Here is a 17,254-nt window from a genome sequence, read left to right on the forward strand (position 1 = left end):
TGCTGAGTGTTTCTCTTATTTAAGCAACACAGTAGTAGATACTTGAGCTCATTTAATATCCACAAGAGGCTTGCATGGGAGGTTTGCCCTTTTTTTTTTCATTTTGCAGTTGAGTCAACAGTGCCCAGTTTAAATTAATTGACCCAAGGTCAGACAGCTATTAAGTGGCAGAGTTAGGATTCACACCCCAGTACTTTGATTTTGATTCCAAAGCTCTTTGTTATTATTTTTTTTAAATGATATATTTTTTCCAGAGCATAAAAGTACATGCTACTATAGAAATCTTAGGGTATATATAAAACTCCAAGTAAAAACAATTAAAATCTAAGGACCAAAGCACCATGTAACATCTTTCATAGAGACACACCATAATTTATCATTTATAGTAATTTATCATTTGTATGAATGTCTCCAAATTTGAATCATTTAGGTTGGTAAGCTTATGCTCTTTTCACTACATTGTATCAGCCAAGGTCAGCAGGTATGAAAAGTCAGGCTCAGGAAAGCGCAGAGTTCTAGGTGGGTCCCTTGGTAAAGAACTGCAGGCTAGAGGTGGTTCAGAGGGATAGAGTTCAGTACCTTGGAGAGCTCCACAGATTCCCCGTCTATTTTTTTCAGTAGAACAATGGCTAGGAGTTCTTTATAGTTCGGAACTGCTTTCCTGAATGGACAGAATGGAGTCCTGAATGTCAAGTTGAAAGGAGACCATGCACAGATGCGATTGGCGGGAAGGGTCTCTGTCCCTCACCACTCTCCAGTTCAAGGTCATTATTCTCACTTCTACCCTGTTTTTCATACTGACTCCTCAGCTGGGAATACCTGGCTGATTTCTACTCATTCTTTAATGTTCAATTTAATCATTAATTTCCCCCAATGATTTCTGAGATCCTTATGCCTTTCCCATCAAAAAAGTTTCCTCCTTCCTTACTCTGCATCTCTCTTGATCATTATGTAAACCACATTAGATTATAATTGTTTGTGTCCTCCTCACATAGGTTATGAAATCCTTGAGGTCAGGGACTGAGGCTTATTTTTGGTCTTACTAAGTACTAATAAATAATATTTAATATTTAATAAATGATGCATTTCTCTAGGCTACTGAAGGTGATTCTCAACCAGGGGCAATTTTGACCCCCCTGAAACACTTCTCAATGTCTGGAAATAATTTTTGTTGTTGCAGTTCAGGGGATGGAAGGTTCTCCTGGCATATAGTAGATAGAAACCATAGGTGCTTCTCAACATCCTACTACACACAGGATAGCTCCACAACAAATAATAATCTGCCCAAAATGTTATTCATGCTGAGGTTGGGAAACTGTATTTTGGAATAATGAAATGGATTTTAAAACTTGTCTTTAATCGATGTAAGAGTATTCAGAGAGCAGGGAATCCAAATGGCTCATTTTACAGATGAGAAAACTGAGCTAGCTGGTTGCAAGGTTAGAGCAAGGACTTATACCATGCCACCCTTTCCAGATAGTTGCATTTGGCTAACAATAGTTTTTTTAATCTATCCAGTACTCTTAAGTGGTATAAAAATAGAATGATTTTTCTAATGTACATTATCCTGGGTTCATCAATAGGGTTTGGGGGACAAGGTGAGACTGTTCAGATTGGAGAAAAAATTTTGGAGTTACAACAGACACAGCTAGCCTCCTTCCGTCCATCCACCCCTATACCTCCCTCTTTTCTGGAAAGATCTGCCACAAATCTAGGGCTGAAGGGGAAGAAAGAGTTCTCTCAATAGCTCATTTCTGAACAATTCAATCTGCTCCGGGAAATGAGAGATTAGCTTGTGGATGAGTGAATTATTTTAAGCCACTCTGCATTAGAACCAATTAAAGCTCTAGAGCCCAGCCTGCCACAGGAGAATTCACTCTAATTGCTACAGACCAAGGGGATCCAGTATAATTTTTCTCCTATCAACACGTAATAGCATTTGGGGAGATGAACTCAATCTCCAAGGGAAGCTTTAAACCAAATGTGATGGTTATGTCCCTCTTCAAGTGCCTCAGATTTAGAATGTCCTCATCCCAGAGTGTCCCAACCATACCTCTCAAGAGCCAAATGCACCGTTTCCCAGAAGTAATCACATGCTTCTCCCATTCCACTCTGTTGACTTAAAAAAGCCAAGTGATTCAGGCACAATACACAGTGAATCAGCAAAGGAAGGAAGTGTAGAAAAGAAAAGAGGAATCTGTGTGGCATCCTGAATAAAAGTGCCTTCCCATAAATTTGGTGAATTGTCTTCAAGGGAATTGGCTGAATGTGTTAATCATTTATTGTATATCATAACTGTCTGGTGCATCCATGATTAGCTGGAAATGATATTTGTGGGACTTCTGAGGCACTGAAATGATAAGAGGGGAAGCTAGTTTCTGCAGAAGGAGCTCCACTTTCTTTGCTCAAGTTTGCCTTGGAGCCTGAAGAGCAGTTCCTGTATTGGCTGCTACTGGAATGAGGACATGAAGGGGCTGGGAGGAGACAGAACAGGATAGTAATAGGCAGCAAGACCCAACAAGAAAGTGAATGCTGTCTCACCACCTCTGTTCCTTGTCCTCTTTCTCCCTTGCCCTCACTCCCCCTCCATGGGAAGAAGTTGTTTAGTAACTCCAAATCTAGATTCAAATAGTTCTAGGTTTGAATCCTGGTTCTGCTCCCTTCCTGAGCCTCAGGTTTTTCACCTATAAATTGGGACTAATAATGTTAATATTCCAGCTTGTCAAGAGGGCTTACATGAGATGATATATATAAAGCACATGGCTTGTGAAGCGCTAAATAAACGTTCTATTATCACCACTAGTCTCAGTCGCTGTGGGGGTAATTTTCTAAAGAGGAAAGCTTGGTCATGGGGATGAGTGAGACAAGAATCAAAAGGAATGGATAGTCAAATCTAAAAAAAAATCTATCAGGGGCTCATTTGAAGTTTTGAGGTCTAGTGAGTTTCCAAACTTCTTTACAAAATATAAAATGGCCGGTTAGTGGTTAACCAAACTCTTGCTCTTCTAGAGGATGGACTTGTTACTCAGCAGACTTGGGGGAGGTCCAAAATTTTCTGAACATTGCAATAACTCAGGGCTTAGAGTTCAGAGAGAATATAAAGCAATAATCAACTTGCCATGGGTTCAAACAGAGACAAATGCTTCTGCTATGAAAGTAAGAGTCCAACTGATGAATCTGTACTTTAATACAAAGTGATTTTAAGTCTCCTAAGTGCAAGGTTGCCCACACCCAGCTTTTTATCAGAATCACTGGAAGAATCTTTTTTTTCACTCTTTTTTTTTATTAAGGTATCATTGATATACAATTTTATGCTCAGGTTTCACATGAACAACATTATGGTTACTATGATCCCCCCTATTATCAAGTCCCCACCATGTACCCCATAACAGTCATGGTCCATTAGCATAGTAAGATGTTATAGAGTCACCTTCCCCGTGCCCCCAATCTTATGTGTGCTAATCATAATACCCCTTAATCCCCTTGTCTCTCCCTTCCCATCCACTCTCCACAATCCCTTTCCTATTCACTCTCCACAATCCCTTTCCCTTTGGTAACCACTAGTCCATTCTTGGTTTCTGTGAGTTTGCTGCTGTTTTGTTCCTTTAGTTTTTGCTTTGTTGTTATAATATACAGAGGAGTGGAATCATTTGGCACTTGCCTTTCTCCGCCTGGCTTATTTCACTGAGCATAATACCCTCTAGCTCCATCCATGTTGTTGAAAATGGTAGGATTTGTTTTCTTCTTATGGCTGAATGATATTTCACTGTGTATATGTACCACATCTTCTTTATTCATACATCTACTGATGGACAAGGTTGCATCTGTGTCTTGGCTATTGTTAATAGTGCTATGATAAACATAGGGGTGCATATGTCTTTTTTAATCTGTGATCTTGCTTTCTTCTGGTAAATTCCTAAGAGTGGAATTCCTGGGTCAAATGGTATTTCTATTTTTAGTTTTTTGACTTTCCAACACTGGGAGAATTTTATAAAAACATATAGATTCCTGAGCCCTACCCTGGAGTTTCAAGGGCCATGGAGGGGCTCAGGATCCTTTTTTGTATTAAAGTGCCAATGATCAGTCAGGTTTGAGATCAGTTTCTGAGATCAGCTCAGAAGGTGGATGGATCAGGTACATGGGCTCCTGCTTTAGCAGTGATTAATTGAGTATTAGCTTCTCTACTCTATTTCCCTTTGGAAGATTTGACCCATCCTCTCCAAAATAATGTAAGAAAGATTTAGGAGAGTCTTAAGATGTGCTTAGAGCTGATTCCTGCTTCAGAGGTAGTGATTTTGGAGTATGTGCCTGAAATATGACACTACTTGACAATGAAGGTCACTGTCATGATGAGATGTATTTTTGACCTGCAAGTCCTACACAAGGATACCAAACCTTCATGATCTCATCTCCCAACACTCCCCACCAAGCACTCCAAATATTTCCCATTGTATCTGGAACTTTAATAACTTTGTTTTTTCTTTTTTATTAAGGTATCATTGATAAACAACCTTATGAAGTTTTCACATGAGCAACACTGTGGTTTGTGGTTACTATATTCATCCATATTAGCAAGTCCCCCCACATACCCCATTGCAGTCACTGTCCATCAGCATAGTAAGATGCCAGAGAGTCACTACGTGTCTTCTCTGTGCTACACTATCTTCCCTGTGACCCCCCTAACACACCATGTGTGCCAATCATACTATCCCTGAAACCCCTTCTCCCTCCCTCCTCACCCACCATCTTCCACTCCTCCCCTTTGGTAACTGCTAGTTCCTTCTTGGAGTCTGTGAGTCTACTGCTGTTTTGTTCCTTCAGTTTTGATTCATTGTTATACTCCACAAATGAGGGAAATCATTTAGTACTTGCCTTTCTCCGCGTGGCTTATTTCACTGAGCATAATACCCTCTAGCTCCATCCATGTTGCAAATGGTAGGATTTGTTTTCTTCTTATGGCTGAATAATATTCCATTGTGTATATGTACCACATCTTCTTTATCCATTCATGGACACTTAGGTTGCATCCATGTCTTGGCTATTGTAAATAGTGCTGTGATAAACATAGGGGTGCATATGTCTTTTTGAATCTGAGATTTTGTTTTCTTTGGATAAATTCCTAGGAGTGGAATTCCTGGGTCAAATGGTATTTCTATTTTTAGTCTTTTGAGGAACCTTCCACAATGGTTGAACTAATTTACATTCCTATCAGCAGTGTAGGAGGGTTCCCCTTTCTCCACATCCTTGCAAAAATTTGTTGTTCCTTGTCTTTTGGATGTTGGCTATCCTAACTGGTGTGAGGTGATATCTTATGGTGGTTTTAATTTGCCTTTCCCTGATAATTAGCGATGTGGAGCATCTTTTCATGTGCCTGTTGGCCATCTGAATTTGTTCTTTGGAGAAGGGTCTGTTCAGATCCTCCACCCATTTTTTAATAGGGTTATTTGCTTTTTAGGTGTTGAGGTGTGTGAGTTCTTTATATATTTTGGATGTTAACCCCTTGTCAGATATGTTTTTTACATATATATTCTCCCATATAATAGGATGCCTTTTTGTTCTAATGGTGTCCTTTGCTGTACAGAAGTCTTTTAGTTTGATGTAGTCCCATGTGCTTATTTTGGCCTTTGTTTCCCTTGGCCAAGGAGACATGTTCAAGAAAAAGTTGTTCATGTTTATATTCAAGAGATTTTTGCCTATGTTTTCTTCTAAGAGTTTTACGGTTTCATGACTTACATTCAGGTCTTTGATCCATGTCGAGTTAACTTTTGTGTATGATGTTAGACAACCAGTTTCATTCTCTTACATCTAGCTGTCCAGATTTTCCATCACCCGTTGGTGAAGATCATTTTCCCATTGCATATCCATGGCTTTTTTATCATATATTAATTGACCGTATATGTTTGGGTTTATATCTGGGCTCTCTATTCTGTTCCATTGATCTATGAGTTTCTTCTTGTGGCAGTAACAAGTTGTCTTGATTACTGTGGCTTTGCAGTAGAGCTTGAAGTTGGGAAGCGTAATCCTCTCAGTTTTATTTTTCATTCCCAGGATTGCTTTGGTTATTTGGGGTCCTTTGTGGTTCCATATTAATTTTGGAACTATTTGTTGTAGTTCATTGAAGAATGCCTTTGATATTTTGATAGGGATTGCACTGAATCTGTAGATTGCTTTAGGCAGGATGGCCATTCTGACAATATTAATTCTTCCTATCCATGAGCATGGGATGTATTTCCATTTATTGGTGGCTTCTTTAATTTCTCTCATGAGTGTCTTGTAGTTTTCAGGGTATAGGCCTTTCACTTCCTTGGTTAGGTTTATTCCTAGGTATTTTATTCTTTTTGATGCAATTGTGAATGGAATTGTTTTCCTGATTTCTCTTTCTGCAGTTCATTGTTAGTACATAGGAATGCAACAGATTTCTGTGTGTTGATTTTGTATCCTGCAACTTTGCTGAATTCAGTTATTCTAGTAGTTTTGGGGTGGATTCTTTAGGGTTTTCTATGTACAATATCATGTCATCTGCAAACAGTGAGAGTTTAACTTCTTCCTTACCAATCTGGATGCCTTCATTTCTTTGTGTTATCTGATTGCTGTGGCTAAGACCTCCAGTACTATGTTGAATAAAAGTGGGGAGAGTGGGCATCCTTGTCTTGTTCCCGATCTGAAAGGAAAAGCTCTCAGCTTTTTGCTTTTAGGTATGATGTTGTGTGTGGGTTTGTCATATATGGTTTTTATTATGTCAAGGTACTTGCCCTCTATACCCATTTTGTTGGGAGTTTTTGTCATAAATGGATGTTGAATTTTGTCAAATGCTTTTTCAGCATCTATGGAAATGATCGTGTGGTTTTTGTCCTTCTGTTTCTTGATGTGGTGGATGATGCTGATGGACTTTCAAATACTGTACTATTCTTGCATCCCTGGAATAAATTCTACTTGATCACGATGGATGATCTTTTTGATGTATTTTTTAATTTGGTTTACTAATATTTTGTTGAGTATTTTTGCATCTATGTTCATCAGGGATATTAGTCTGTAATTTTCTTTTTTTGTGTTGTCCTTGCCTGATTTGGGTAATACAGTAATGCTGGCCTCATAGAATGAATATGGAAGTAGTCCCTCTTCTATTTTTTGGAAAACTTTGAGGAGGATGGGTATTAGGTCTTCACTAAATGTTTGATAAAATTCAGTGGTGAAGCCATCTGGTACAGGAGTTTTGTTGTTAGGTAGTTTTTTTTTTTTTTTTTTTTTTGAGAGGGCATCTCTCATATTTATTGATCAAATGGTTGTTAACAACAATAAAATTCAGTATAGGGGGGTCAATGCTCAATGTACAATCATTAATCCATCTCAAGCCTAATTCTCGTCAGTCTCCAATCTTCTGAAGCATAACGAACAAGTTCTTACATGGTGAACGAATTCTTACAGAGTGAATAAATTCTTACATGGTGAACAGTACAAGGGCATTCATCACAGAAACTTTCGGTTTTGATCATGCAATATGACCTATAAACCATCAGGTCAAATATGAATATTCATTTGATTTTTGTACTTGATTTATATGTTGATCCCACATTTCTCCTATTATTATTATTATTTTTATTTTTAATAAAATGCTGAAGTGGTAGGTAGATGCAAGATAAAGGTAGAAAACATAGTTTAGTGCTGTAAGAAGGCAAATGTAGATGATCAGATGATCAGGTGTGTGCCTATGGACTAAGTATTAATCCAGGCTAGACAAGGGCAGCAAGACATCCACGGATGCAGAAGATTTCTCTCAAAGCAGGGGGGGTGAGGTTCTGAGCCTCACCTCTGTTGATCCCCAAATTCTCACCTGATGGCCCCCCTGCGACTGTGCCTGTCTTAGGTTGTTCCTCCCTTGAGGAATCTTACCCGTCTCTGGCTAACCAGTCATCTTCCGGGGCCATACAGGGAAATGTAAAGTTGGTAAGTGAGAGAGAAGCCATATTGTTTGAAAAGGTTAGCTTTTTACTTCTTTGCAGATTTATGCCCTGTGGCTTCTATGCCCAGCACTTGTCTCGAGGTATCTTTACCACCTGGAGGAATTATGATACTCGGTAAATTCGATATGAGGCACGAATTCTATTTAAGGTTTGTAATTAGGAAGGAAGAAGAAAAGCTATAGATGTAGCATATGAAGGAAACTTGGGAGGATTGATTATTTCTTTGACATATCTTCTTGTATAGTACCTTAAGTATGTATAGGTTTTAAACTACTAACTAATTTGCACACACATATTAACATAATAGGAATACGGTGACATAAACAAAGCAAATCTATAATTACCAGCCATCTCCAGTGAAGCCAAGAAAACCATTTAGGCACCCTAGGCATTTGTGAAAATTTATCTATGATATGATGGATATTTTCCAACTGTACTTGAACCATCAGACAAATTAAAGCAGCCCATTTCTGGGATCTGTTCACATCCCATATGTTCTTTTAACCATAGATAGTCTATAGTCATGAGATTTTGGGGTGCTACAACTTGCACCCCTGCCAACTCCTGGTTGAGTTCCAACAGTACAGATCCAGTCAAATTCGTTGTCTCACTGTATGCACATGCCAGCCTAGACATCTCCCTCCTCCTTCTTATGGCAAGTCCAGGAGACGGTGGGCTGGATGCAGCCACAACCGCAGCATCGTCCGGATCCCTGTGGAGGCTTTTTGATGATCATCCCCCGGCACGAGTCCTCCAGAGAGTGCTGATGCCGGAAGCTCCTCCTCATATCGTATCTTAGTTCATTTTCTGGGTATCCAAGCTAGGCCTTGATCTTCTGCGTAGAAACAAACAGACCCTTTGCCTACACTTTGACATGCCCTCTATACCACTGTGCAGAACTCATTGGAGGTCAGCACACAGTAACTGCTTTTTTTTTTTTTTTAATTAAGAGAAAGGAATATTATCAGAAAAGAGTACCTCCATAGCTGATCATCTGACACCCTTTAAGTGATCAACATTAAGGATATTTAAAGCATGCGTTGATCTTTGGTTTACCAATAGTTTTATCCTGTTAAGGAGTAATCCCCCTTTTCTTTCTTTCTTTCTTTTTTCTTTTAAATTTTTAATCTACACTTACCTGAAGAATACTATGTTTACTATGCTCTCCCCTATATCAGGTCCCCCCTAACAACCACATTACGGTTACTGTCCATCAGCTTAGCAAAATGTGGTAGAGTCACTACTTGTCCTCTCTGTGTTGTGCAGCCCACCCTCCCCTTTCTCCCTCCCCCCCATGCATGCTAATCTTAATACCCCCCTTCTTCTTCCCCCCCCTTATCCCTCCCTGCCCACCCATCCTCCCCAGTTCCTTTCCCTTTGGTACCTGTTAGTCCATTTTTGGGTTCTGTAATTCTGCTGCTGTTTTGTTCCTTCAGTTTTTCCTTTGTTCCTATACTCCTCAGATGAGTGAAATCATTTGGTATTTCTCTTTCTCCGCTTGGCTTATTTCACTGAGCATAATACTCTCCAGCTCCATCCATGTTGCTGCAAATGGTTGGATTTTTCCACTTCTTATGGCTGAGTAGTATTCCATTGTGTGTATGTACCACATCTTCTTTATCCATTCATCTACAGATGGACATTTAGGTTGCTTCCAATTCTTGGCTATTGTAAATAGTGCTGCGATAAACATAGGAATGCATCTGTCTTTCTCAAACTTGATTGCTGCGTTCTTAGGGTAAATTCCTAGGAGTGGAATTCCTGGGTCAAATGGTAGGTCTGTTTTGAGCATTTTGATGCACCTCCATACTGCTTTCCACAATGGTTGAACTAATTTACATTCCCACCAGCAGTGTAGGAGGGTTCCCCTTTCTCCACAGCCTCGCCAACATTTGTTGTTGTTTGTCTTTTGGATGGCAGCTATCCTTACTGGTGTGAGGTGATACCTCATTGTAGTTTTAATTTGCATTTCTCTGATAATTAGCGATGTGGAGCATCTTTTCATGTGTCTCTTGGCCATCTGTATTTCTTTTTTGGAGAACTGTCTGTTCAGTTCCTCTGCCCATTTTTTAATTGGGTTATTTGTTTTTTGTTTGTTGAGGCGTGTGAGCTCTTTATATATTCTGGACGTCAAGCCTTTATCAGATCTGTCATTTTCAAATATATTCTCCCATATTGTAGGGTTCCTTTTTGTTCTATTGATGGTGTCTTTCGCTGTACAGAAGCTTTTCAGCTTAATGTAGTCCCACTTGCTCATTTTTGCTGTTGTTTTCCTTGCCCGGGGAGATATGTTCAAGAAGAGATCACTCATGTTTATGTCTAAGAGGTTTTTGCCTATGTTTTTTTCCAAGAGTTTAATGGTTTCGTGACTTACATTCAGGTCTTTGATCCATTTTGAGTTTACCTTTGTATATGGGGTTAGACAATGGTCCAGTTTCATTCTCCTACATGTAGCTGTCCAGTTTTGCCAGCACCATCTGTTGAAGAGACTGTCATTTTGCCATTGTATGTCCATGGCTCCTTTATCAAATATTAATTGACCATATATGTTTGGGTTAATTTCTGGGGTCTCTAATCTGTTCCACTGGTCTGTGGCTCTGTTCTTGTGCCAGTACCAAATTGTCTTGATTACTATGGCTTTGTAGTAGAGCTTGAAGTTGGGGAGTGAGATCCCCCCTACTTTATTCTTCTTTTTCAGGATTGCTTTGGCTATTCGGGGTCTTTGGTGTTTCCATATGAATTTTTGAATTATTTGTTCCAATTCATTGAAGAATGTTGCTGGTAATTTGAGAGGGATTGCATCAAATTTGTATATTGCTTTCGGCAGGATGGCCATTTTGACGATATTAATTCTTCCTAGCCATGAGCATGGGATGAGTTTCCATTTATTAGTGTCCCCTTTAATTTCTCTTAAGAGTGACTTGTAGTTTTCAGAGTATAAGTCTTTCACTTCCTTGGTTAGGTTTATTCCTAGGTATTTTATTCTTTTTGATGCAATGGTGAATGGAATTGTTTTCCTGATTTCTCTTTCTATTGATTCGTTGTTAGTGTATAGGAAAGCTACAGATTTCTGTGTGTTGATTTTGTATCCTGCAACTTTGCTGTATTCCGATATCAGTTCTAGTAGTTTTGGAGTGGAGTCTTTAGGGTTTTTTATGTACAGTATCATATCATCTGCAAATAGTGACAGTTTAACTTCTTCTTTACCAATCTGGATTCCTTGTATTTCTTTGTTTTGTCTGATTGCCATGGCTAGGACCTCCAGTACTATGTTAAATAACAGTGGGGAGAGTGGCCATCCCTGTCTGGTTCCCGATCTCAGTGGAAATGCTTTCAGCTTCTCGCTGTTCAGTATAATGCTGGCTGTGGGTTTATCATATATGGCCTTTATTATGTTGAGGTACTTGCCCTCTATTCCCATTTTGCTGAGAGTTTTTATCATGAATGGATGTTGAATTTTGTCAAATGCTTTTTCAGCATCTATGGAGATGATCATGTGGTTTTTGTCTTTCTTTTTGTTGATGTGGTGGATGATGTTGATGGATTTTCGAATGTTGTACCATCCTTGCATCCCTGGGATGAATCCCACTTGGTCATGGTGTATGATCCTTTTGATATACTGTTGAATTCTGTTTGCTAATATTTTATTGAGTATTTTTGCATCTACATTCATCAGGGATATTGGTCTGTAATTTTCTTTTTTGGTGGGGTCTTTGCCTGGTTTTGGTATTAGGGTGATGTTGGCTTCATAGAATGAGTTTGGGAGTATTCCCTCTTCTTCTATTTTGTGGAACACTTTAAGGAGAATGGGTATTATGTCTTCTCTGTGTGTCTGATAAAATTCCGAGGTAAATCCGTCCGGCCCTGGGGTTTTGTTCTTGGGTAGTTTTTTGATTACTGTTTCAATTTCTTTGCTTGTAATTGGTTTGTTTAACTTTTGTGTTTCTTCCTTGGTCAGTCTTGGGAGGTTGTATTTTTCTAGGAAGTTGTCCATTTCTTCTAGGTTTTCCAGCTTGTTGGCATATAGGTTTTCATAGTAGTCTTTAATAATTCTTTGTATTTCTGTGGAGTCTGTCGTGATTTTTCCATTCTCATTTCTGATTATGTTGATTTGTGTTGACTCTCTTTTTCTCTTAATAAGTTGGGCTAGAGGCTTATCTATTTTGTTTATTTTCTCAAAGAACCAGCTCTTGGTTTCGTTGATTTTTGCTATTGTTTTATTCTTCTCAATTTTGTTTATTTCTTCTCTGATCTTTATTATGTCCCTCCTTCTGCTGACTTTAGGCCTCATTTGTTCTTCTTTTTCCAGTTTTAATAGTTGTGATGTTAGACTATTCATTTGGGATTGTTCTTCCTTCTTCAAGTGTGCCTGGATTGCTATATACTTTCCTCTTAAGACTGCTTTCGCTGCATCCCACAGAAGTTGGGGCTTAGTGTTGTTGTTGTCATTTGTTTCTATATATTCCTTGATCTCTATTTTGATTTGTTCATTGATCCATTGATTATTTAGTAGCATGTTGTTAAGCCTCCATGTGTTTGTGAGCCTTTTTGTTTTCTTTGTAGAATTTATTTCTACTTTCATACCTTTGTGGTCTGAAAAATTGGTTGGTAGAATTTCAATATTGTGGAATTTACTGAGGCTCTTTTTGTGAGCTAGTATGTGGTCTATTCTGGAGAATGTTCCATGTGCACTTGAGAAGAATGTATATCCTGTTGCTTTTGGATGTAAAGTTCTATAGATGTCTATTAGGTCCATCTGTTCTAGTGTGTTGTTCAGTGCCTGTGTGTCTTTACTTATTTTCTGCCCGGTGGATCTATCCTTTGGGGTGAGTGGTGTGTTGAAGTCTCCTACAATGAATGCATTGCAGTCTATTTCCCTCTTTAGTTCTGTTAGTATTTGCTTCACATATGCTGGTGCTCCTGTATTGGGTGCATATATATTTAGAATGGTTATATCCTCTTGTTGGACTAAGCCCTTTATCATTATGTAGTGGCCTTCTTTATCTCTTGTTACTTTCTTTGTTTTGAAGTCTATTTTGTCTGATATTAGTACTGCAACCCCTGCTTTCTTCTCACTGTTGTTTGCCTGAATTATGTTTTTCCATCCCTTGACTTTTAGTCTATGCTTATCTTTGGGTTTAAGGTGAGTTTCTTGTAAGCAGCATATAGATGGGTCTTGCTTTTTTATCCATTCTATTACTCTATGTCTTTTGATTGGTGCATTAAGTCCATTTACATTTAGGGTGACTATTGAAAGATATGTACTTATTGCCATTGCAGGCTTTAGATTCGTGGTTACCAAAGGTTCAAGGTTAGCTTCTTTAGTATCTTACTGCCTAACTTAGCTCGCTTATTGAGCTGTTATATACACTGTCTGGAGAGTCTTTTCTTCTCTCCCTTCTTATTCCTCCTCCTCCATTCTTCATATGTTGTGTTTTGTTCTGTGCTCTTTTTAGGGGTGCTCCCATCTAGAGCAGTCCCTGTAGGATGCCCTGTAGAGGTGGTTTGTGGGAAGCAAATTCCCTCAGCTTTTGCTTGTCTGGGAATTGTTTGATCCCACCATCATATTTAAATGATAGTCGTGCTGGATACAGTATCCTTGGTTCAAGGCCCTTCTGTTTCATTGCATTAAGTATATCATGCCATTCTCTTCTGGCCTGTAGGGTTTCTGTTGAGAAGTCTGATGTTAGCCTGATTGGTTTTCCTTCATAGGTGACCTTTTTCTCTCTAGCTGCCTTTAAAACTCTTTCCTTGTCCTTGATCCTTGCCATTTTAATTATTATGTGTCTTGGTGTTGTCCTCCTTGGATCCTTTCTGTTGGGGGTTCTGTATAATTCCATGGTCTGTTCGATTATTTCCTCCCCCAGTTTGGGGAAGTTTTCAGCAATTATTTCTTCAAAGACACTTTCTATCCCTTTTCCTCTTTCTTCCTCTTCTGGTATCCCTATAATACGAATGTTTTTCCTTTTGTATTGGTCACATATTTCTCTTAGTGTTGTTTCATTCCTGGAGATCCTTTTATCTCTCTCTATGTCAGCTTCTATACGTTCCTGTTCTCTGGCTTCTATTCCTTCAATGGCCTCTTGCATCTTATCCATTCTGCTTATAAATCCTTCCAGGGATTGTTTCACTTCTGTGATCTCTTTCCTGACATCTGTGATCTCCTTCCGGACTTCATCCCACTGCTCTTGCATTTTTCTCTGCATCTCATCCCATTGCTCTTGCATTTTTTTCTGCATCTCTGTCAGCATGTTCATGATTTTTATTTTGAATTCTTTTTCAGGAGGACTAGTTAGGTCTGTCTCCTTCTCAGGTGTTGTCTCTGTGATCTTTGTCTGCCTGTAGTTTTGCCTTTTCATGGTGATAGAGATAGTTTGCAGAGCTGGTACAAGTGACCGCTGGAAGAGCTTCCCTTCTTGTTGGTTTGTAGCCTTTTCCTGGGAGAATAGCGACCTCTAGTGGCTTGTGCTGGGCAGCTGTGCGCAGACAGGGCTTCTGCTTCCTGCCCAGTTGCTTTGGGGTTTATCTCCGCTGTTGCTGTGGGCTTGGCCTGGCTGGGGCTGTTCCTCCAAAATGGTGGAGCCCCGTTGGAGGGGGAGCAGCCAGGAGACTATTTATCTCCGTAAGGGGCCTCTGTGCTCCCTGCTGCCCAGGGGGTTAGAGTGCCCAGAGATCCCCAGATTCCCTGCTTCTGGTCTAAGTGACCTGTCCTGCCCCTTTAAGATTTCCAAAAAGCACTCTCCAAACCAAAACAACAACAGCAACAATGAGAGAGGGAACAGAAAGAAAGAGAAAATAAAAGGAAAAAAAAGGAAAAAACAAGCGATTTTTTTTTTTTTTTTTTTTGTCCTCAGGTGCCGGTCCCAGGCACCCGCTCACTGGTCCTGCTGCCCTGTCTCCCTAGCACCAGGGTCCCTGTCCTTTCAAGGCTTCCAAAAAGCACCCACCCACCAGTCCCGCAGGGAAGGAACGCTCAATATTCTTTGTCCTCAGGCACTGGTCCCACGCACCCACTCACCAGTCCCGCCGCCCTGCCTCCCTAGCACCGGGGTCTCTGTCCCTTCAAGGCTTCCAAAAAGCACTCGGCAAAAAGATAAAAAAAAGGGGAAAAACGCGCGATTTCTTCCGTCCTCAGGTGCTGGTCTCAGGCACCCACCCACCGGTCCCACAGGGAAAAATGCGGGATATTCTTTGTCCTCAGGTGCCGGTCCCAGGCACCCGCTCACCAGTCCCGCCGCCCTGCCTCCCTAGCACCGGGGTCCCTGTCCCTTTTAGGCTTCCAAAAAGCACTCGCAGAAAAGAGAAAAAAAAAAGGGGAAAAACGCGCGATTTCCTCTGTCCTCAAGTGCCGGTCTCAGGCACCCGCCCACCGGTCCCGCAGGGAAAAACGTGGGATATTCTTTGTCCTCAGGCGCCGGTCCCAGCCACCCGCTCACCAGTCCCGCCACCGTGCCTCCCTAGCACTGGGGTCCCCGTCCCTTCAAGGCTTCCAAAAAGCGCTCGCCAAAAAGAGAAAAAAAAAAAAAGGGGAAAAACGCGCGACCTCCTCCGTCCTCAGGCACGGGTCTCAGGCACCCGCCCCCAGGTCTCGCAGGGAGAAACGCGGGATATTCTTTGTCCTCCGGCGCCGTTCCCAGGCACCTCCTCACCGGTCCCGCCACCCTGCCTCCCCAGCAACGGGGGCCCGTCCCTCTAAGGCTTCCAAAAAGCGCTCGCCAAAAAAAAAAAAAAAAAAAAAACCGCTCCGGTTTCTCTCCACCCGCCGGGAGCCGGGGGGAGGGGCGCTCGGGTCCCGCCGGGCTGGGGCTTGTATCTTACTCCCTTCACAAGGCGCTGGGTTCTTGCAGGTGTGGATGTGGTCTGGATGTTGTCCTGTGTCCTGTGGTCTCTATTTTAGGAAGATTTTCTTTGTTATATTTTCATAGCTCTATGTGTTTTTGGGAGGAGATTTCCACTGCTCTACTCACGCCGCCATCTTGGCTCCGCCCCCTAGGTAGTTTTTTGATTAGCAATTCAAATATCAGCAATTTCATTGCTAGTATTTGGTCTGTTCAGTTTTTCTGGTTCTTCCAGGGTCAGTCTTAGAAGGTCGTATTTTTCTAGAAAGTTGTCCATTTCTTCTAGGTTATCCAGTTTGTTAGCATATAATTTTTCATAGTATTCTCTAATAATTCTTTGTATTTCTGTGGTGTCTGTAGTGATTTTTGTTTCTCATTTCTGATCATGTTTATGTGTGTAGACTCTTTTTTTTCCTTGGTAAGTCCAGCTAGGAGTTTATCTATTTTGTTTATTTTCTTGAAGAACCAGCTCCTGCTTTCGTTGATTCTTTCTGTTGTTTTATTCTTCTTAATTTTATTTCTTTCTGCTTTGATCTTTATTATGTCCCTCATTCTACTTACTTTGGGCCTCATTTGTTCTTCTTTTTCTAGTTCTGTTCATTGTGAGTTTAGAAAGATTATATGGGATTGTTCTTCTTTCCTGAGGTAAGCCTGTAATGCAATATACCTCCCTCTTAGCATGGCCTTCACTGCATCCCACAGATTTTTCAGTGTTGAGTTTCCGTTGTCTCCATATATTGCTTGATCTGTTTTATTTGGTCATTGATCCATTGGTTATTTAGGAACATGCTGTGAAGCCTCCATGTGTTTGTGGGATTTCTCATTTTCTTTCTGTAATTTATTTCTAGTTTCATACCTTTGTGGTCTGAAAAACTGGCTGGTACAATTTCAATCATTTTGAATTTACTGAGGCTCCTTTTGTGGCCTAGTATATGATCTATTTTTGAAAATGTCCCATGTGCACTTGAGAAGAATGTGTATCCTGCTGCTTTAGGGAGGAGTGTTCCATAGATGTCTGTTAGGTCCATCTGTTCTAATGTGTTGTTCAGTGCCTCTCTCTCCTTACTTACTTTGTCTGGTTTATCTGTCCTTTGGACTGAGGGGTGTGTTGAAATCTCCTAAAGTGAATGCTTTGCATTTTATTTCCCCCTTTAATTCTGTTAGTATTTGTTTCACATATGTAACTGCTCCTATGTTGGGTTCATTCTTTATAATTGCTATATCCTTTTGCTGAACTGACCCCTTTATCTTTATGTAATGTCCTTCTTTGTCCTCTGTTACTTTCTTTGTTTTCAAGTCTATTTTTTCTGATACAAGTACTGCAACTCCTTTTTTCTCCCAATTAGTTGCATGAAATATCTTTTCCCATCCCTTCACTTTCAGCCTGTGTGTGTCTTTGGGTTTGCAGTGAGTCACTTGTAGGCAATATATAGACAGGTCTTATTTTTATATCCA

The 17,254-nt window shown here is 40.3% G+C and overlaps 1 protein-coding gene across 1 annotated transcript in view; it reads right to left on the reverse strand.

Moving 5' to 3' along the window:
• The window catches only part of DAAM2 (dishevelled associated activator of morphogenesis 2), a 710,965-nt gene extending 695,064 nt beyond the window's left edge, over positions 1-15,901 (reverse strand). The window contains exon 1 of the mRNA XM_073224569.1: positions 15,780-15,901. The gene's annotated coding sequence lies outside the window, so the exon portion shown is untranslated. The remainder of the gene's footprint in view (positions 1-15,779) is intronic.
• Between the last annotated feature and the right edge of the window lie 1,353 nt (positions 15,902-17,254).

This window comes from Manis javanica, chromosome 16, assembly GCF_040802235.1.
Source record: "Manis javanica isolate MJ-LG chromosome 16, MJ_LKY, whole genome shotgun sequence".
Classification (NCBI taxonomy): domain Eukaryota; kingdom Metazoa; phylum Chordata; class Mammalia; order Pholidota; family Manidae; genus Manis; species Manis javanica.